The following is an 18,876-nucleotide window of genomic DNA, read 5'->3' on the forward strand; positions in this document are numbered from 1 at the left end:
TAAATTAATTAACATTTGATAAATCTGCAAATTTGAGGATGTCGTGCAAACTTGCACTGGCCCAAAAGGCAGGAGAAGCCATAGCGCCTCTGGCCGAATGGGCACCAAAGGAATCAATATCAATCCCTGCCAAGGACATGATCCACTTATCACAGAGGGCTAAAGAGGGGGAAGAAACAGGCTTATGGGGTTTCTGATAAGAATTTAAAAACTGATTAAAAGAGGGGGACCTCAAATCTGCAAAGCGTGAAACATAGGATTTTAGGCAGTTTCCAACACATAATTTAGGTTGAGAAGGGAAAAAAGGATAATGAACGGTGAACAAATTAGTCTTGGTACGCCTATGAACCTGAAAAGTAACACCATGAAGAGAATATTGAAAAGAGGACACATCCAAAGCTCTAACATCTGAAACACGTTTCACACAATAACATTGTTAATTTTGCAGATAAGTGTTCGAGAGAAAGAAACATATTATCTTGCCAGGCAACAAACAAATTCAATACCAAATTGACATCCCATAAACCCCTATACCTAGGTAGAGGAGGATTTACATAAAGTACTCCCTTTACCAGATGGCAAACCAAAGGGTGTTCTCCAATGGGTCTTCCATCGACTTGGATATGTTCAGCAAAAATGGCTGACCTACAGGTATTGATTGTGCGATAGGCTTTGCCTTGCAAAGCAAGGGAGGCTAAAAAATTGACCACAAGAGTTACATTCGCTGAAACAGGATATGAATTCCTCTCCAAACACCAGCTATTCCAGGCCAACCAGGCTGATTTATAGAGCCAGGACATGTCAGGGGCCAGGATTGTTGGATGAGGAGGATAGCTTTTTGCCAAATTCCTGGAGTTCTCCAGGAAGACCCAAAATCCTCCAAGCGATGAGAAAGAGGAATCCCTGCGGAATCATATTGTGTTGAAGACCCTTGGGATTGAGCAAGAAATTGGGAAAAAGAAGAAGCCAAACTGGGAAATGTGAAGAAAGTTCCAACAGAGTTTGAAACCAGGGCTGGGACTGCCAAAAGGGGGTTATTAGAACAAGAGAAGACGGTTGTCAATGAGCCTGAGCTAGAACTTGTGAAATTAGAAGAAAGGGACGGAAGGCATTGAGAAGAGAAAGGGGCCAAGACTGAAGAAAGACGTCTGTTGCAAGAGCTTGTGGATCTGGTCTCCAACTGAAAAAGACAGGTAGTTGGGAGTTGAGTCGGGAAGCAAAAGATCTATTGATATGGTGCCAAAGATGGAAGTAAGACGACTGAATATTGAAGGACGAAGTTGCCAATTGCTCGAGTCTTCCAGATGTCTGGAACACCAATCTACCACATCATTCAGATTTCCTGGAAGACAGACCGCTCTGACTGATATTTGACATTAAAGACAATATTCCCAAAGATGTTTGGCGAGATCCGACAAAATCTTGGACCTTGTTCCACACAGATGATTTATGTATTGGACCGCTGTCAAATTGTCCATGCGTAATAGAATTGCATATTTTGCTTTGTCTTTTGTAAATGACTGGATGGCAAAGGAACATGCAAGAATGTCTAAACTGTTTATGTGCAAGAATGAATCAAGAGGAGACCACGTACCTCCAGTCAAGAATTAACCGCATCTTGCATCCCATCCTGTCCAATTTGCATCGGATTCTAAGACAAGATCTGGGGCGGCAGCGAAAATCACTCTCCTGTTCCAAGCGTCTAAGTGGGTCAGCCACCAGAGAAGTTCTTCCTTGGACTCTGGATCTAAAGAAACAGGGTCTGAATAAGCAAGACCTCTGTGAATATGACGAATCTTTAATCTCTGAAGGGCCCGACGATATAGAGGGCCTGGAAATATTGCTTGAATTGAGGAAGCCAAGAGGCCCACCAGACTGCTAATGATTTGAGAGAGAAATGGGAGAGGGACAGAGAGTGTGACAAATTTCTTTTTTGATAAGATTCACCTTTTGGAGAGGCAGTTGTAGAACAGATTGGGAGGTATCTATTAGAATACAGAGAAACTCCAGTTGACGAGTAGGAGTTCATTCTGATTTTGGAACGTTGATGAGAAAACCGAGTCAAAGAACCAAGTCCTGACAAAACAGTAATAGCATTTCCCTATTTTGAGCCATGATCAAATAGTCATCAAGATAGACAATGATTATGATCCCTTGCACTCTGAGAAAGGATACTATGGGTTTGGGGGTCTTGGTGAAACACCAAGGGGCTGACGAAAGACCGAAGGCTAGAGCTTTGAAGTGGAAGAATGAAGTTCCCCTTTGGAAAAGAAGAAACTTTCTGTGGGAAGGATACATTGGAATAGAAAGGTAAGCATCTTGCAGATCTGGCCTGACTATCCACATATCCTGGAGGAGGATATCTCTGAGATGAAGAATGGTCTCCTTTTTTAAATGATGATAGACAATCAAATTGTTGAAAACCTTCAAATTTACGACTAGGCGAAATGTTTTGTTTTTCTTTTGCACTAAAAAGATGGTGCTGAGAAAGCCTGATAGATCGAAATCTGTTTGTTCTATAGCCTGCTTGGTTAGCAGAGAAGCGATTTCATCCTGAATTAAGAGTGATTGTTGTAGAGAAATAAGAAGAGGAAGGATAAGATGGGATTGGATTGGTTTTTGATAGAGCTCTATAAGATAGCCTTGCACCATCTGGAAGACCCAGGGATCTGACGTTAGAGACAACCGAGCTTTTAGACAAGTCGTTAATCTTCCTCCTATGGCCAGAATTTGAAAAGCTTACCTGAATATTGGTCTCCATTATTCCTGTATCCCCTGAAGTGGAAGCCTCTGGAGCTGCAAGGATAAAACTGGGGTTTGAACCCAGAGTGGGAAACAACACTTACAATGCAACTTTTACAACGCACTACCTTTACAACAAAACTTTTACAACGCAACATCCATTACAACGCATGCCATTACAACGCAACCATTACAATGCATGTCACTACAACGCATACCACTACAGCGCATGTCATTACAACGCAGTCATTACAACGCATACCTACACTATCCAACACTTACCCTACTGTTGCACCCCCTGGAGTTAGAATAGTAATTTTTACCCCTACACTATCCAATACTTACCCTACTGTTGCACCCCCTGGAGTTAGAATAGTAATTTTTACCCCCACACTATCCAACAATTACCCTACTGCTGCACCCCCCTGGAGTTAGAATAGTAATTTTTACCCCTACACTATCCAATACTTACCATACATGCAATGTAATGGTATGCGTTGTAATGGAATGCTTTGTAAAAGTAGTATGCGTTGTAGTGGAATGCGTTGTAAAGGTAGTTTCAAAGAATTTGTTGTAATGGCATCCGTTGTAATGGAATGCGTTGAAATGGATGTTGCGGTGTAAAAAATGCGTTGTAAAGGTATGCGTTGTAAAAGTATGCGTTGTAACAACATACATCCACCCAGAGTAGGTATCAACCTGGGACTGATGGTCGAAGGGATTGACCTCTTATGTTGTAACGGACAGCAAAGCGGCTACTGCCTTTGCCAACCCTGGCGAAAACTGGAGGAGAGAACATTTTTTAGGTGAAAGTTGGGCTTTGTCAATTGTGGCAAAAGTAGAAACATATTTGCCTAGTTTTTTTATGAAGGAATGTCCAAATAAAAGGCCATTAGTCAGAGGACCTTCTTCTTTGGTGGCCAGACTGCTGAGTTTAGGATCAATCTTCAGAAGAAGGCCTTTCCTCCTTTCCTGTGAAATATTGGCGTTACCCACAATGTATATATCCCTTTGAGCCCACTTGGATAAAGTATCTGAATCCACTTGAGTGCCCTCCATTTTAGCTTCTTCAGCTAAATCCAAAATCCTGGTGAGAGGACCCACCAAATCCAAAACACGATCTTGACAATTGGACAAGGCCCTGTTAACACCCTTCTTAGGGTCTTTGCCATAGTAGGTGAGAACCATTAACGTTTTAGGGTCAATAGCAGGAGTGGAAGTAACATTATTAGAAAGGGAAGGACGTGGGCATTCAGCCTTTAATTTATTTCGAGAAAACTTGTCAAGAGCATGGCGAATGTAAAAGGAAACGTAATCAGCCACATGCTCTGGGGGAAACCACTCAGTAGAGTTGGGATTGTGAATGAGGGAGGGGTCGAACATAGGTTCACCAAAATGATCAAGCAAATCATCAGACACTGAGTGAGCAATACCACTGTCAGAAGATGAACTTGTTCACCTTTTTACTGGAACCCATAAGATGTAGGATCTGAATATCCATCTAAATGTATCTTATTGGTGACATCATCGTCATCAGTGTCTTTTAGATGGGTAAGAAGTAAGTGAGAGGAAGGGAGCCCCGAAAAATAAACATCTCGGGTGGGAGGACCGGTAATAAGAGAAACACCTTTTTGAGTGACACCAGAGGTGACTGCACGTTTCTTACCTTTTTTAGAAGAAGAAAGCATTTTAGACAGGGATGCTTTTAAGAATTTTGAGGCATCTAACTTGGAAACACCAACAGTTTGTTGGGCAGAATCCTTAATAAAGGATTTAAAATTACCTTTAAATCCATGGGAGTCTTGTTCCTCAGACACAATCAATAAAATATAGAAATGGCCAAAGAAAAATAAATTAAACAAGAAAAAAGTCTGTTTGACTACAAAAACGACAACTAAAGGTTTAAACCCCAGAAAGAAGACTATGAGGTGTGGTTTGGTTAAGGGGTGTGTCAGAGACAGTTGCAATGTGCAAGGGGATGCTGCCCAAGCGTCTGAGGGAGTCGGGTGTGGTCGCAAGAAAAAAGAACAAGAAGCAAGCAGCGTTGGAGACGGCAGGCTGTGATGAGCTCAGAATGCAGGTAGCAGAACACAGAGCAATAATGGACATCGCACCAAAGAATGCGCGAGTGATGAAGACAAACAACTATTGCATGCTAGCACCAGGCACACACTAAAGGGACAGCCATAAAAATACAATAAATAAATAACGAGATAAAGTGTATTACAAAATAAAAGGAATTCCACAGTAATGATAGAAAAAATATACTTATCTAGACTGCGAGCAGCAAGAAAAGAGGATTTGATGTTCTCAGTCAGGATAATCATTAGGCTAAATCGACGTCCTATTGGTGTTTCTATTGTGAGATCATCTATGTAGTTTTTCACTCAGATGTTATGGGTAACGTGGTTTCTTTTTTGATTGGCTGCTATTAATAAACAGCAAGAGCAGACTGCATAATACGAGCTTTTGGACTTTAATGACACCATGGACGTCACCAATATGACCCAACTCTGCCATTCTCCTACCCATAACAAAGGTGCCACCCTCAATGCTATTATGACCATCCATGATCTGGCCTCCCTATCTAACATACTTCCGGTAGACTGGTCCGACCACTACCTAATCCTTTTTACCATGAAGAGACCCTTTCCTCGCCTCACCCCCATTATCACTTTACCAAAGAAACCGACACGCAACCTTCACCTCATTCCCCCTGGACAACTGGAATCCACAATTAAGAACCAATTGCTTCTTCCCCCACTCTCTGACAGCACCACCGATCTAACTAACCACTATAATAACTCCATTCGTGAAGCCCTCGATCAATTTGCTCCAATCAAATTCAAACAACAAAAAAAATTCCTCCTAAGGCTTGGTTTAATACTGAACTAAATACTCAAAGACGGACCCTTAGACACTCTGAAAGGGTCTGGAGGAACCATCTAACCACGGAGAATCTGGCTCTAGTTAGAGCTGCTAGAACCTAATACAAAAAAGATATCTTCAAGGAAAAAGCCTCCTTTCTCCGGACTCAGCTTGATCAGGCGAGAAACCGCCCTAAAGAACTCTTTAACATTGTCAAAAAACAAACTTCCACTGGCCCTCCCAAAATTTTAGCCTCTACCGATAGATGCGAAGAAATTGCAAGCTTCTTTACCAACAAAATCAACTTGATCGAACTATCCTTCTCTTCCCTCCCACTTTCACTCCAACCTCCCCCCATCCAACACACCCTCTCCACCACCTCTAACTCTTCTTCGTTCACTCTCTTACCTCCTCTCAATCCTTCCCAATCCCTCCCTGCTCCCTCCCAACCTGATCCCGTTCTGGAACAAAACCCCCCGACTAAAAGCAATGCCTCTTGGAGCGACTTTAGTCCAGTATCCGAATCTACGATCACTAGAATCATTAACAAACTCAAACCTTCCTCCCACTCCAAAGATCCTCTTCCCGCCCATCTGGTACAAGAACTTAATTCTATCATCGCACCTATATGGACCAAAATCATCAACTCCTCTCTTTCCACTGGCTGCGTCCCTGCCTCTCTCCAACTTGGTCAAATCACACCCATTCTAAAAAATGCCACAACCGACCCCAATGACCTCAACAACCTTCGCCCTATCTCAAACCTTCTATTCCTCTCTAAAGCCCTTGAGAAATGTGTCCTATTACAATTAGAAAAACACATCAGCACCTACAATCTCCTTGATATTTTCCAATCTGGCTTCAGAAAGAGATGTAGTACAGAAACTGCTATGATAAACATTACTGACGACATCCATCGTTCACTAGACAAAGGGGAATCCTCTATACTCATCCTCCTTGACCTCTCTTCTGCTTTTGATACTGTGCACCACCCCACCCTTCTCAACACTCTTAAAGTTTGATTTGGCCTTGAAGGTAATGTTATCAATTGGTTCACCTCATTCCTTAATAATAGATCACAACAAATCAAGCTCAACCACTTCCTCTCTCAACCCCAACCCGTCTCACTCGGCGTCCCCCAAGGATCCATCCTCTCCCCTACGCTATTCAATCTGTTTATGGAACCTCTCACTCTCATCCTCAAACAAGCTAATATCAGCTACCACCTCTACGCTGACGACACCCAACTATACTACAAGATCAATTCCCACAAAGACATACTTCACCTAAATAGCACCTTGACTAAAGTTCAAACCTGGTTCCATCAGAACCATCTAAAACTGAACCCGAAAAAAACTGAAACCATACTTTTCTCCCCCAAAAATAATTCCCTTCCCATCCAACTCTGGATCAATTACATCAAAGCTCTTAACTGTTCACTCTCCACTTCTAATTCTGTGAAATCCCTAGGCATCAGTATTGACCAGAACCTTAATCTCATCTCACACATTAAAAATACAGTAAAAAATGCTCTTTTCACCCTTCTCCACCTCAAGAAAATTGAACCATTTATTCCAGCAGTCGATTTCAAGCTTGTCGTACAATTGCTTGTCCTTTCTAGGATCGACTATGGTAACGCAACTCTGGGCGGCACCCCTAAAATCCATCTTGCCCCGATCAAATCTGTCCTCAATTTTGCTGCAAGACTCATCTCTGGCTGTAAAAAATTTGATCACATCTCCCCCGTCCTCAAGAACCTCAATTGGCTCCCAATAGAAGGAAGATCCATCTATAAGATCGCTTGCATCACACACAAAGCTCTCCACCAAAACACGCCTTCCTACCTTTCTACCAAACTTCACAAAGCAGGATGTTCCAGATCCCTGAGAAGCACTAACTCCTTTGTCCTCATCCCTCCTAGAATCAAATGTCAAAAGACCCAATCCCGTGCATTCTCTGGTAACGCGCCCACAATTTGGAACTCTCTCCCCAAGGATATTCGCTGTAACCCCTCCTACTCTCTCTTCAAAAAAGAACTCAGAGTACTTCTCAACAAATACTGGGGTACCTTATGCTAACTCTGATGATTGCACTGTCATTTTATTTATATGCTTCCTCATGTATATTTGCTTTCTGTATTTCTAGTGTTTTGTACGCACAATCATTCGTTTATCTTCACCCCATTGTAAAGCGCTCTGATACTCTTGGGTCCAGCAGCGCTATATAAAACCTTTGAAATAAAAAAAAAAAAAAAAAAAAAAAATCCTTATAATTCAACAGCACACCATACCACACAATTCCACAACTAATCAGGGCTTTAAGCGGGATGAAAAAACTGTGTGGGGGGGTTCTCAAAGGGGTGTGGACAATATTTTGTTGTTGTTAAAACTTTATTTCGGTCATTCAGGCCATAAAAGTGCATAGCAAGAGGTGATCGCCAAATATTTACACACATAATTCAATAATTACAGTTCCATGACAATATAATTAAGGGCGTGGCTTCGAATATTTATGCAAAAAATGTGTGCTCAGCATAATGTGCCACCCTACTGGTATTTTGCTGCTTCTGTTATTGCCTCCACATATATAATACAACAAGTAACATTACACCTTAAACAAGCCAGGACTATTGGCTTTGTCAAAGGTTGTTAGCTTCATAAGATAAATATACTACATGCACAAATACAACTATGGCTTTCTTATTTATAATATTGAAAATGCTTTAGTTCTTTTCAAGAGTTTACGGCGCAATGGCTAGAGCTGCCAACTTTGGAGCTAAGGAAGCAGGTTTGAGTCTCAGCGGCGGCTCAACATCCTGTGCTTTTGGGCAAATCACCTAGGGTCATATGTATCAAAAAAGAGTTTTGCGATTCTCAAATTGCGATTTTTAGAGAATCGCAATTAGAGAATTGCAAAATGCAATGTATGTAGGATTCGCTAAAAATGTTGCGAATCCTACATATTCCTGGTTTGCGAATCGCAAATTGAGATTCGCAAATTAAGGAATACCTTCCCATTCATTCCTATGGGCTAGGAGCAGCGGCGTCACTAGGGTTGGTGTCACCCAGTGCGAGTAACTCATGGTGGAACGCGGCGGGCCTTTCCCACTACTGTTACGGGGGGACCTTCCTAGGGGCGAGGCCCAGCGACGTGCGGAGCGGGAGCAGAAGCAGCTTTGGAGGCCACCACTCTTTCCAGCCCAGATGGGGAAGCCGAAAGGGAAGGGGGATGGTGCGACCGACACCGAAGCCACGGAAGGAGCGGATCGAGACCAGTCGGCGCTGCAGCGTATGCAGGACCGTATCCTGGAGGCCATCGCCACCACCAAGGACGCCTTGCAGCAGGACATAGCCCAGGTGGCGACAGGCTTGGGACTCCTGAAAGCTGACCACGATAAGCTCAAGGACAGGGTGAAGTCCGTGGAAATCACGGTTCAGGAATTAGCCCCGAGCCATGCAGCGGTGAAGGCGCAGGTGGCGGATGTGATGGATCGTTTGAAGGTGCTGGAACGGAGGGCCGAGGACGCGGAAAACCGGAATAGGCGCAATAACGTACGCCTTGTAGGCCTGCCGGAAAAAATCGAAGGAGACGATATGGTGGGCTATCTCGACAACTGGTTACGAACTGAGGTGGCACCAGAGGGATTGTCCCCCTTCTTCTCCCTTGAGCGAGCACATAGGGTCCCGGCGTGTCCGCCGGCCCCGGGCCTCCCGCCTCGCCCAGTGGTGTTCAAGTTGCTCCATTACAGGGACAGAGACTGGTTATTATAGAGGGCGAGGGAGGCAGGACCCTTTCAAGTGGACAACAACAGGGTCACTATGTTCCCAGACTATACGTTTGAGACGCAGAGGCTCAGGGCCAATTTCCTGTCTCTTAAGCGGGAGCTCCGTGATGAGGGCATCCAGTACTCCCTGCTATTCCCGGCGAAGCTGAGAGTGGTGGTAGATGAACAGACACTCTTCTTCACATCCTCGGCGGACGCTTGGGCCTGGTGGGACACTTATAAAGCGGGAACAGATGGCGCCAAGGCCAGGGAGGAGGAGGCTAAGGTGGCACAACCGATCAGGAAATCTCAACGGATCAGGAAGAACCGTAGGAGGACCGGCAGGCCTTCGGTGTCGCAGACGGAGACGGAGAGGCAGGCGGCCCTACAGGCAGTGGCGGACTTATCCAAAAATACCAGAAGCCAGTCCGGGAAGGGCACGGACTCGGAGGGCCCGGGCACGGGCTCAGAGACGGGACTTTCGGAATTTGGTGGAGCCCGTGGCCCCATCGTGACGCCGCAGACTTCGGAGGAGATACTTGAGGCGTGTTAATCTGGACTAGTGGAGCGGACTCGCTGGTTAGACACCGGGGCGCTGGGCCCATGGCTGCGGAACACTGTTACTTGAGGTTTCGGGGCGCTATGATGTGGGGATTGTGGGGTGGGGTGTGCGGGAATGATTTGCTTTCACGAACCTTTCGCATCGAACCGCGCCCTACTGGCCCTTAAGGTCATCGCAGTGGAGACTGCGAATATTACTGCCTTTCTTTGAGGGGTGGTTGGGAGTGTTGGTTTGGATGGGGATACTTCCAGTTGCGGGGGGCCTGTCCTGGGGGGGTGGGAATTGAGAGCAGTTGGGGTTGCTCTGGGTGTTGTTGTTGGAGGGGGGGTTTGGCTTCCTGTTTGGAGAGGGTGGGTGGGTTGGTCCGTGGTCGCGCAGCGAGTAAGGTCAATGATCTTTATTGTTCGGTCTGGTTGTGCGAAGGGGAATGGCTAGTACCGGGGCATTGAAATGTGTGTCCTGGAATGTGCGGGGTATGCAGTCCATGACACGCAGGCATAAAGTTCAGGCATACCTCAAGCGTAGGGGGGTTCACATAGCGTTCCTGCAAGAAACACATCTTAATAAGCAAGAAGGGATAGCGCTACAGAGGCGTTGGAGGGGGCAGCTGTTCAACACGACGTTCTCGGCCTTTGCAAGGGGGGCGCTGATTTGGATAAGAGCGGGGGTTCCCTTCCAGGTTACTAAAACATTGGTGGACCCTGAGGGCAGATATGTGGCGGTGGAGGGGAGGCTAAGGGGCAGGGTAGTGTCTCTCTGCAGTGTGTACGCTCCCAACGTGGATTTGCCCGCATTTTTGTCCCTACTCTCGGGTAAACTGGCGGGTTATTTGGCGGGCCGGTGCTCCTGGGGGGGGATTTCAATTCGGTTGAGGATGTGGTTTTGGATAGGTCCCATCCCCCACTGCGCGCGTCCCCAGCGCATAGGGTGGCCAAGCGCAGGCTGGAGTGGCAGGAGAGTTGGGCCCTCACGGATGCATGGAGGGCGTTACACCCCACTACTAGGGACTACTCTTTTCACTCGCAATTGCATGATCTACATGTAAGGCTGGACGCGTTTCTGTGTTCCTCATGTGTACTTTCTGCGGTGGGAGGGGCGGAATATTTGGCCCGGACGATGTCGGACCACAACCCTTTGTTGTTGTCCCTGAACTGGATGGTGGCCGTTAACTGCGTACCAACATGGCGCCTGCAACCTGACACCCTGGATGACTTGTTGTTCAGGGAGGCCCTTGGAGATTGCATGGAGTGTTATTTTGAGGAGAACAGTGGCTCGGCCTCCACGAGGGCGGTGGAGTGGGATGCGTTTAAGGTGGTGGTGCGAGGGCACTGTATTGGACACGCGGCTGGGGCTCGCAAGACTTTGTTGGATGATTTGGATAAGGCTGAGACGCGGTTGAGGGATCTGGAGAAGGGACGCCCGAATCACCCTGAGTTGCAGGAGGGGCTTTGTGGGGCCAGGGAGGGGCTGGCAGTGGAACTGGAACGGCTGCGCAGCTTTGATCATAAAGCGTACATGACGAGGGCGCATGCAGAGGGCGATAAGGCGGGGTCTATGCTGGCGTGGCTCGCTAACCCAGTCAGGAGGGGTATGCCGATCATGATGATCCAAGAGACAGGGGAGGAACCCTGCCATACTCAACCCGGGATACTGAATAAGTTTCGGGCGTATTATGAGGGTCTCTATGAGAGTGGTGAAACAGGGGGGATGGATGAGCTGTGCGAGTTCTTGGACGGCCTACAACTGCCGAGGGTGGAAGACTCGGAGGCGGAGGAGCTGGGTCGGCCCATTACGCTCGGGGAGATAGGGTGCGCAGTAAAACAGATGGCTAGAAATAAGACCCCGGGTCTCGACGGACTCCCGATCGAGTTTTACAGTAAATATCTGGAGTACCTTGCACCCCGGCTGCGAGAAGTCTATAATGAGGCACAATCGAGAGGTCGGCTCCCAGGCTCCATGTGTGAAGCCATCATGATCCCGCTCTTAAAACCGGGCAGAGAGGGGGCGGCCTTATCCTCTTACCGTCCGTTGTCCATGCTGACAATGGACTACAAGATCCTGAGTAAAATTCTTGCCAACAGACTGCTGGTGCACATGACTGGCCTTGTTCATAAGGACCAGTGCGGTTTTATCCCGACGCGCAACACCGCCCACAATATCCGCAGGCTTACGAGACTGATGGGGGAAGACTGGCCAGGCGCCGTCTCTCCATTTGTTCTCTCTATTGACATAGAGAAGGCCTTCGACAGTCTTGAATGGGGGTACTTGTATGAGGTGATGCGGCGCTTCGGGCTGGGGGATGGATACATAAACTGGACCAAGGTCCTGTACACTGACGCGGTAGCAAGAGTCCGGGTGGGCGCTCTGATCTCGAGGCAATACCCTGTCCGGCGGGGCACTAGACAGGGGTGCTCCCTATCTCCTCTCCTGTTTGCCCTGGCGATGGAACCCTTCGCTGTGGAGGCCAGGTTGGGCCGCCACTATGCCGGATTATCGTATAGGGGCAAGCCACATTTCATTTCTTTGTATGCAGATGATCTGCTGATGTTTTTGGCTAACGCGGGCCCCGAGCTAGAGGGGGCAAGGCGGTTATTGGAGCGATTCAGCCGGTTATCAGGCCTGAGGGTCAACTGGCCTAAGTCCTGCTTATTCCCCCTGAGATCGGGAGAACCGTGCCCACTCACCGCGCAAGAACTCCGATGGGAACCGCGCTGTCTGCATTATCTGGGAGTCTATATCTATCACACCCCGGCAGATCTGCTGGAGGGTAACATCACCCGTTGTATTAACGCTCTGCGGGGGAGCATGGATTTTTGGTCTACACTGCCGCTATCCCTGGCTGGTAGGATCTCCCTGCTCAAGATGGTGGCCCTGCCCAGGTTGTTGTATTATTTTAGGACGCTCCCGGTGTGGGTCCCGAGTTCTATTTTTCGGCGCCTGAGGTCTCTGGTCATAGCGTTCTTATGGGGTACGGGCAGGAGGCGCATAGCGCTGGATACTCTGCTACGCCCCAAGGATGAAGGAGGGTTGGCGGTGCCTGATTTTGAAGGGTATTATCTGGCTGCGCAGCTGCAGATTTTTACTCAGGAGGTCGCGAGAGTCTATAGAGGCCCTGAGGACGCGAGAGTTGAAGGTACCCCACGACACGTGCTGGCGTACATCACACTGCACCAGAGGCTCCTGGTGAGAGACCTGACGGTTGAGGAGCAGACGTTCCGACTCTGCTGGAACCGCGCACATAAGCGAGCGGGGGTCCGTCTTATGTATGCTCCTGAAATCCCGTTGGGGATGGTCACGGCCCTTCCTCATGGAGGGGACTGGTTGCTCTTGCTGGGATGGGAGGAGGCGGGGATACACATGCTGGGCGACTTGTATGAGGATGGGGTACTGCTGCCGTTTCAGGAATTGCAGGAGCGGTTCGACCTACCGAGGGGCGACTACTTGTTGCACGCAGCGGTCACGGGCGCCATGCAGGCTCACTGGGGGGAAGGATTGCAGGAACCGGGCACCTCTATGGCATGCCAATACACGATGATGGCAGCGGGGACCTTTAAGGCCGTCACCTGCTTCTACTCCAGGATGCTGAGGGAGGCCCTACAGCCTCTGGCGGTTCTGAAGGCCAAATGGGAGCTGGACCTCCAATTGGAGATCCCTGACACGACCTGGGGCCAGCTGCTGAGGCGCGCACGGAAGAGCTCGAGAAACGCCAGGTTTCAGTTAATCCATTTCTACATCATTCACAGGGCGTACCTCACGCCGGGGAAAATACGACAATATTTTGGGGTGGAACACGCTGCTTGCCCCAGGTGCAATACAGTCGGGGCGGACCTGGGTCACATGTTGTGGGATTGCCCCTCTCTGGGTGACTACTGGCAGGAAATTGGGAGGGCCCTCAACAGTGCAACAGACAGGGACATCCAGTACACGAAAGCAGTGGGGGTCCTCCATTGGTTTCCACACACGCCTAGGAATAAGACTACCAGCAAATTTATAGACTTGGGGCTCATCCTGGCTAAGCGGGAGATAACGAAAAATTGGAAATCGAGAGTGGGGCCCACGTATAAAAGATGGTTTGGGGAATGCCTGCGGTGGGCGGCATGTGAGAGCACCTTGAGATACCAGATGGCCTGGAGAACGAATGATGAGAAGGCTCTGGAGAGGGCGACTGCGTGGGAAATGATGGTGCAGGCGCTCCGAGACACAGCTGACAAGGAGCAGGAGGGCGAGGAGGAGCTGGATATAGCTAACCCTGTCACCTTACCGGGGGACACACCTTAGCGAATGTATGTACTTCCTACACCACAACAGACGTTCTTACGGCAGTGATTTAGCATAGCGCAACCACGGGGGGGGGGGAAGGAAGCTGGAATTGGCGGGCTGTTGGGGATCGAAATTATGGGGCGGGGGAGGGGCGAAAATCACAAAAAGCAACCCAGCATTACTTTGGTAATACTAGTGTCGGACGATGTAAGGTATTACAAGGACTACTAATGAACGGAGGTCGAGCTGCGCCCAAGGACGGGGCGAACCTCCCGGACAGGAGTGCAAAGGACAATGCCATGTCTTGTTTTCGGAGAACTTATACATTTGGTTATACTGTCTGTACAATTATATTGGTGATGCAATAAAAATGATGTTAAAAAAAAAAAAAAACAGACAACAGCAGTCCTATCTGATGCTCAGCGGGAAACTGCACATTTCCCCTACAGGGTCCAAGAAGTCAGTAAAAGCACAGGTTACATTTTATGTATGTTTATTTCACCCATGCAAATATACAGCAAATTAATAATATTTATTACGATGATTAGTAGGGAACATGTGCAAACAAAATAAAACTGAATAGAAATATATTCTCAGCATTGCATAAGATTCGTGTCACAAAACCTGCCCTATATTCTGACATACTGAGGAATATACAAGAAAGAACTATGCACCTTTTACCTTAACAGCATGTTTGAGTTCTGCCTTCATATTCTCTGCAGTCCAAGGGCATTATCTAGCTACTTGAGTTTAGCGTGTCTCTCCAATCCGTGGTGGTTTACTGAGGCCTCGTTGAGTCTTTCACTCAGTTCTGTCACAGCTGAGTAAAGGTGTGTTGCCGTATGTTTTTTTATTTGAACAGAACACGCTTTTTCAGCTCCAAGCATGGCCAAGGTTTTAGGTTGCTTATGTGTGACATACTCATAGTTTCAGGGTAATTGAGTGACATTTCAATGATATAAGTGACACTATCGCTACTCTGTCACCACTGACTAGAGTGCGACTTCAACTATGCTGCTTGGCGCAGGGCCCCTGAAAAGTACTGTGTATTGCGCAAAGAAGACACTAGACTGTGTGCGAACGTCCGGGCACTGGCAGGAAGCTTATCATGACTAAGCTTAAACCGCTACTAATATAAACCATTACCAATCAAATTTAGCAGACACTGGGCGAGATTATACACCCTTAAGTAAATAAAGATCTGGTCATAAAACTCCACCGGAGCGCGAGTGAGGAAGTCTTCTGAAAGGACTGCAGGGCCCATTTAATGGCAGAGGCGCGAGGCTGCAAAGTGTGGCAAGCAGCCAACACAGCATACCAGATTGGTGTCACCCCATGTGCTGGTGTCACCCGGTGCTTTCCGCACCCCCCGCACCCCCCTAGTGACGCCACTGGCTAGGAGGCCCATAGGAATGAATGGGAAGACATTCTCAATTTGCGATTACCAATTAGAGAATCGCAAATTGAGAATGCAATTTCAAGGTTGCAAGGGTGCCTAAGGAAACCCTGTTGCACCCCTGTAATATGCATGTATGCACATTTTGGGCACATATATGGCACTTTTAAAAAATCAAAAAAGTGTTATTTTTTTAAAAATTGCTAATTACCACCAACTTGAAGTTGGTGGTAATTTGCAATTCTATCCATAGAGGCACAGCAACCTCCCTTGTACAGTGCACATCTTGCCACCTTTGGAGAAACAAGCATTGGAAATGCAATTGGTCACGCATTTGTTTGAGTTAGTCAGTCAAGTCAGTCAAAGATCTTTATTCGGAATAAAACATCCATAAAAGTGCATTACAAGATACAATGGCAAAGAATACAATACAAGAATAAGAATAAATAAACAACCAAATATATAGTCTGTCTAATTCTACAAAAATGCAGGTACATATTGAAAGAGAACAAAACAGTGAGTACGATTAAAAGATTTTTGTAATCATTTTAAAAATAGCGACAGCTATGAAGTATTGGTCAGAAAACAAAAGTAAAATCAGAACAGATATATGTACAAGATACAGATATGCAAATTGATAAAAATATAAAGTGCAATGTGCAAATTTTATCAGTCAATGTGCAAAGTAGCTCGTGAGCGGACTGGGGCTTTGAGAAAGCAACTCACTCTAAATATTATTTCATCTGATCCTAACATTAATAAATTCCTCAATGCTATCTTAAAATCTGACAGGTCATGTTTCTGACAGTAAGGCATTAAATAATGGACTGTAAACGATTTATAAAAGTCACAAAAGAACAAGAAATGCATAAGACTCTGTTTCATATTCAGGTTACACGGACAACCTAAGGTTTCCAAATGTTTATTGTAGCCCAGAGGGAAATTTTGTAAATTTACAATGCTCCCGTCCCGAAAGCGGAACAGTAAACTCCTGTTCCATCTACCGAGATGTAAACGTAGATATTTCTGGGGCGGGGCAGGGTAACTGGCAGGGGGCTCAAAATGGCCCATGTACTTTATAACTGTACACTTTGAGAAATTTTTCCTTTCCCGCTCCTCTCTATAGAGGTTATACAGAGCCCTTTGAATCAGAGTCTTATGTGAACGATCTATAAGATTAGGAAATGTAAACAAGTGTCCTTGCCCTACACTTATTAAACATTCATTTACGGCTTTCAACCATGGTATACAATGTGCCCTGTCACATTTTAAACAGTCTGAGATTATGTCGCGTGTCAATGTGGCTGCAGGGTTCATCCATATCTTTAACCAGAAAAGGGGCGGCCTTGATCTAACAAAATCCTCTATATAGGGTATATTTAATTCACTATGGCATATATAGTTTGAGGAACAAATGACTCCACCCAACACCTTCCGACAGAATCTATTTTCTTCTGTCTGGATATGGAGACAGTTTGTATGTCCCCATACCTCTGCACCGTAGGTACCTGTAGGGATGCATTGGGTTTGATCGATCTTTACTAATGGCATGATCACGTCTGCATGATTAGGTTGGCGCAGAGAAATTATTGAATTGATCGCTTTACCTAATTTGTTCCTCGCATAGGAAACATGTGGTTGCCAAGATCCAGTGTTAGAAAACAGCAGCCCCAAATATGGGAAGGTGCAGGTACTTTTTAAAACATTTTCCCCTGACATAATCTCAGTAATTTTATACTCTTTTGGACCACAAGTCATAATAAGGGATTTTTTGAAATTAGTGGTTAAACCTAAGTCGGCCATAAAACTAACAAAACCAGAAATTAAAATACGCAGTGCCTTTGGGGTGCGACTTATTAGGACCGCATCATCTGCGTAAAGGAGGGTGGGTATAGGGGTGCCGTTTACATACGGTACATCTTTTGTTAGGATACTCAGGGAACTACTCGGCTCATTAATGTATAAAATAAAAAGCAGAGGGGCCAGGACACAGCCCTGTCTGACCCTCCTGCCAATTAAAATGTCACTAGAAACTTCACCAGTGTGGTTAATACGCACACAGGCTCTTAGGTCGCTATGAAGGTAGGATAAAAAGTAAACCAAATAGTCATCTAAACCATAATTAAGTAGGACGGACCATAAACGGGAGCGATTTACAAAATCAAAGGCAGAACTTAAATCCATGAAACCAAAGTATAAGGGGGATTTTTTTGCGATATTATATTTAGCTATTATTAAATTCAGGTTCGGACATTGTTCTACCGTGCCCACACTACTACGGAAACCTAGCTGGCTCGGGTGTAGAATGTTACTTTCCTCCGCCCAAGTTCTAATTCTTTTAAAAATTACCCTGCCCAAGACTTTCAGGGTGTTATCAATTAATGATATTGGGCGGTAGCACCCAGGATCCAGCCTGTCGCCTTTTTTAAAAATGGGTACAATAGTACTGCTGGACCATGTTTCAGGGATAGATTCATATGTTAGGTTGTTAAAAACATTACACAGCAGTGGGGCCCAAAAGTTGATTTCACATTTTAGTTGGTCAATTGAAAGGCCATCGGGACAAGGGGCTTTATTACCAGCACTTTCTACGATGGCGTCCTCTACCTCAAGCAATGAGATGTTCAGTGGAGTTGGAGGGGGAAGGGTTACTGAGTGGTTGCCAGATACAGCATAGATCTTTGAGAAATGGTCAACCCACACAGGCCCAATGATGTTACAGTTAATTGGTGTTATATTTGAACCAAGAGATCTTAGGTTCTTTACCTCCCTCCAAAACCCTGGGGTACCTTTTAGGGCAGCCATACGTACAAGGGATTCCCAGTGATCTTTGACTAATTCATTGGATCTAATGCGTAAGGTGGTTTTATACCTTGCTCTCAGGAGCCTTACCCGGGAAGTATCCCGCGGTTTGGACATGAGTGCAGCCCTTAAATCCCGGTTTGCTTTTGAGCAAGAGGCATCAAACCATCTTGGGGCTTCCTCAATTTTCCTAGATGCTGGTTTGGAGATGTCGCTTTTTATTGCGGAGCAAAGTTCACTAAATGATTTAATCATGTTGCCCCGGCAGCTATCAATGGCAAGACAGTTCGCGATCAATGCAGGGTGTTTCTTAATCACACTTGCCAAAACTCCCCTGTTATCCACTCCCCTCCAAACAACCCTTAATCTATCCGTCGACGCTTCCAGGTTTGTTGCCCCGATTTCACTATGTGATATTTTACCCCCTGATGATTTCAGATAAATCACAATTGGATAGTGATCACTGTATACATTACACACTAC

General features: G+C 46.3%; 1 pseudogene; it reads right to left on the reverse strand.

Moving 5' to 3' along the window:
- Positions 1-3,471: 3,471 nt before the first annotated feature.
- Positions 3,472-18,876, reverse strand: part of LOC147708594 (uncharacterized) — a 46,307-nt pseudogene continuing 30,902 nt past the window's right edge.

This window comes from Lissotriton vulgaris, chromosome 6, assembly GCF_964263255.1.
Source record: "Lissotriton vulgaris chromosome 6, aLisVul1.2, whole genome shotgun sequence".
Lineage (NCBI taxonomy): Eukaryota > Metazoa > Chordata > Amphibia > Caudata > Salamandridae > Lissotriton > Lissotriton vulgaris.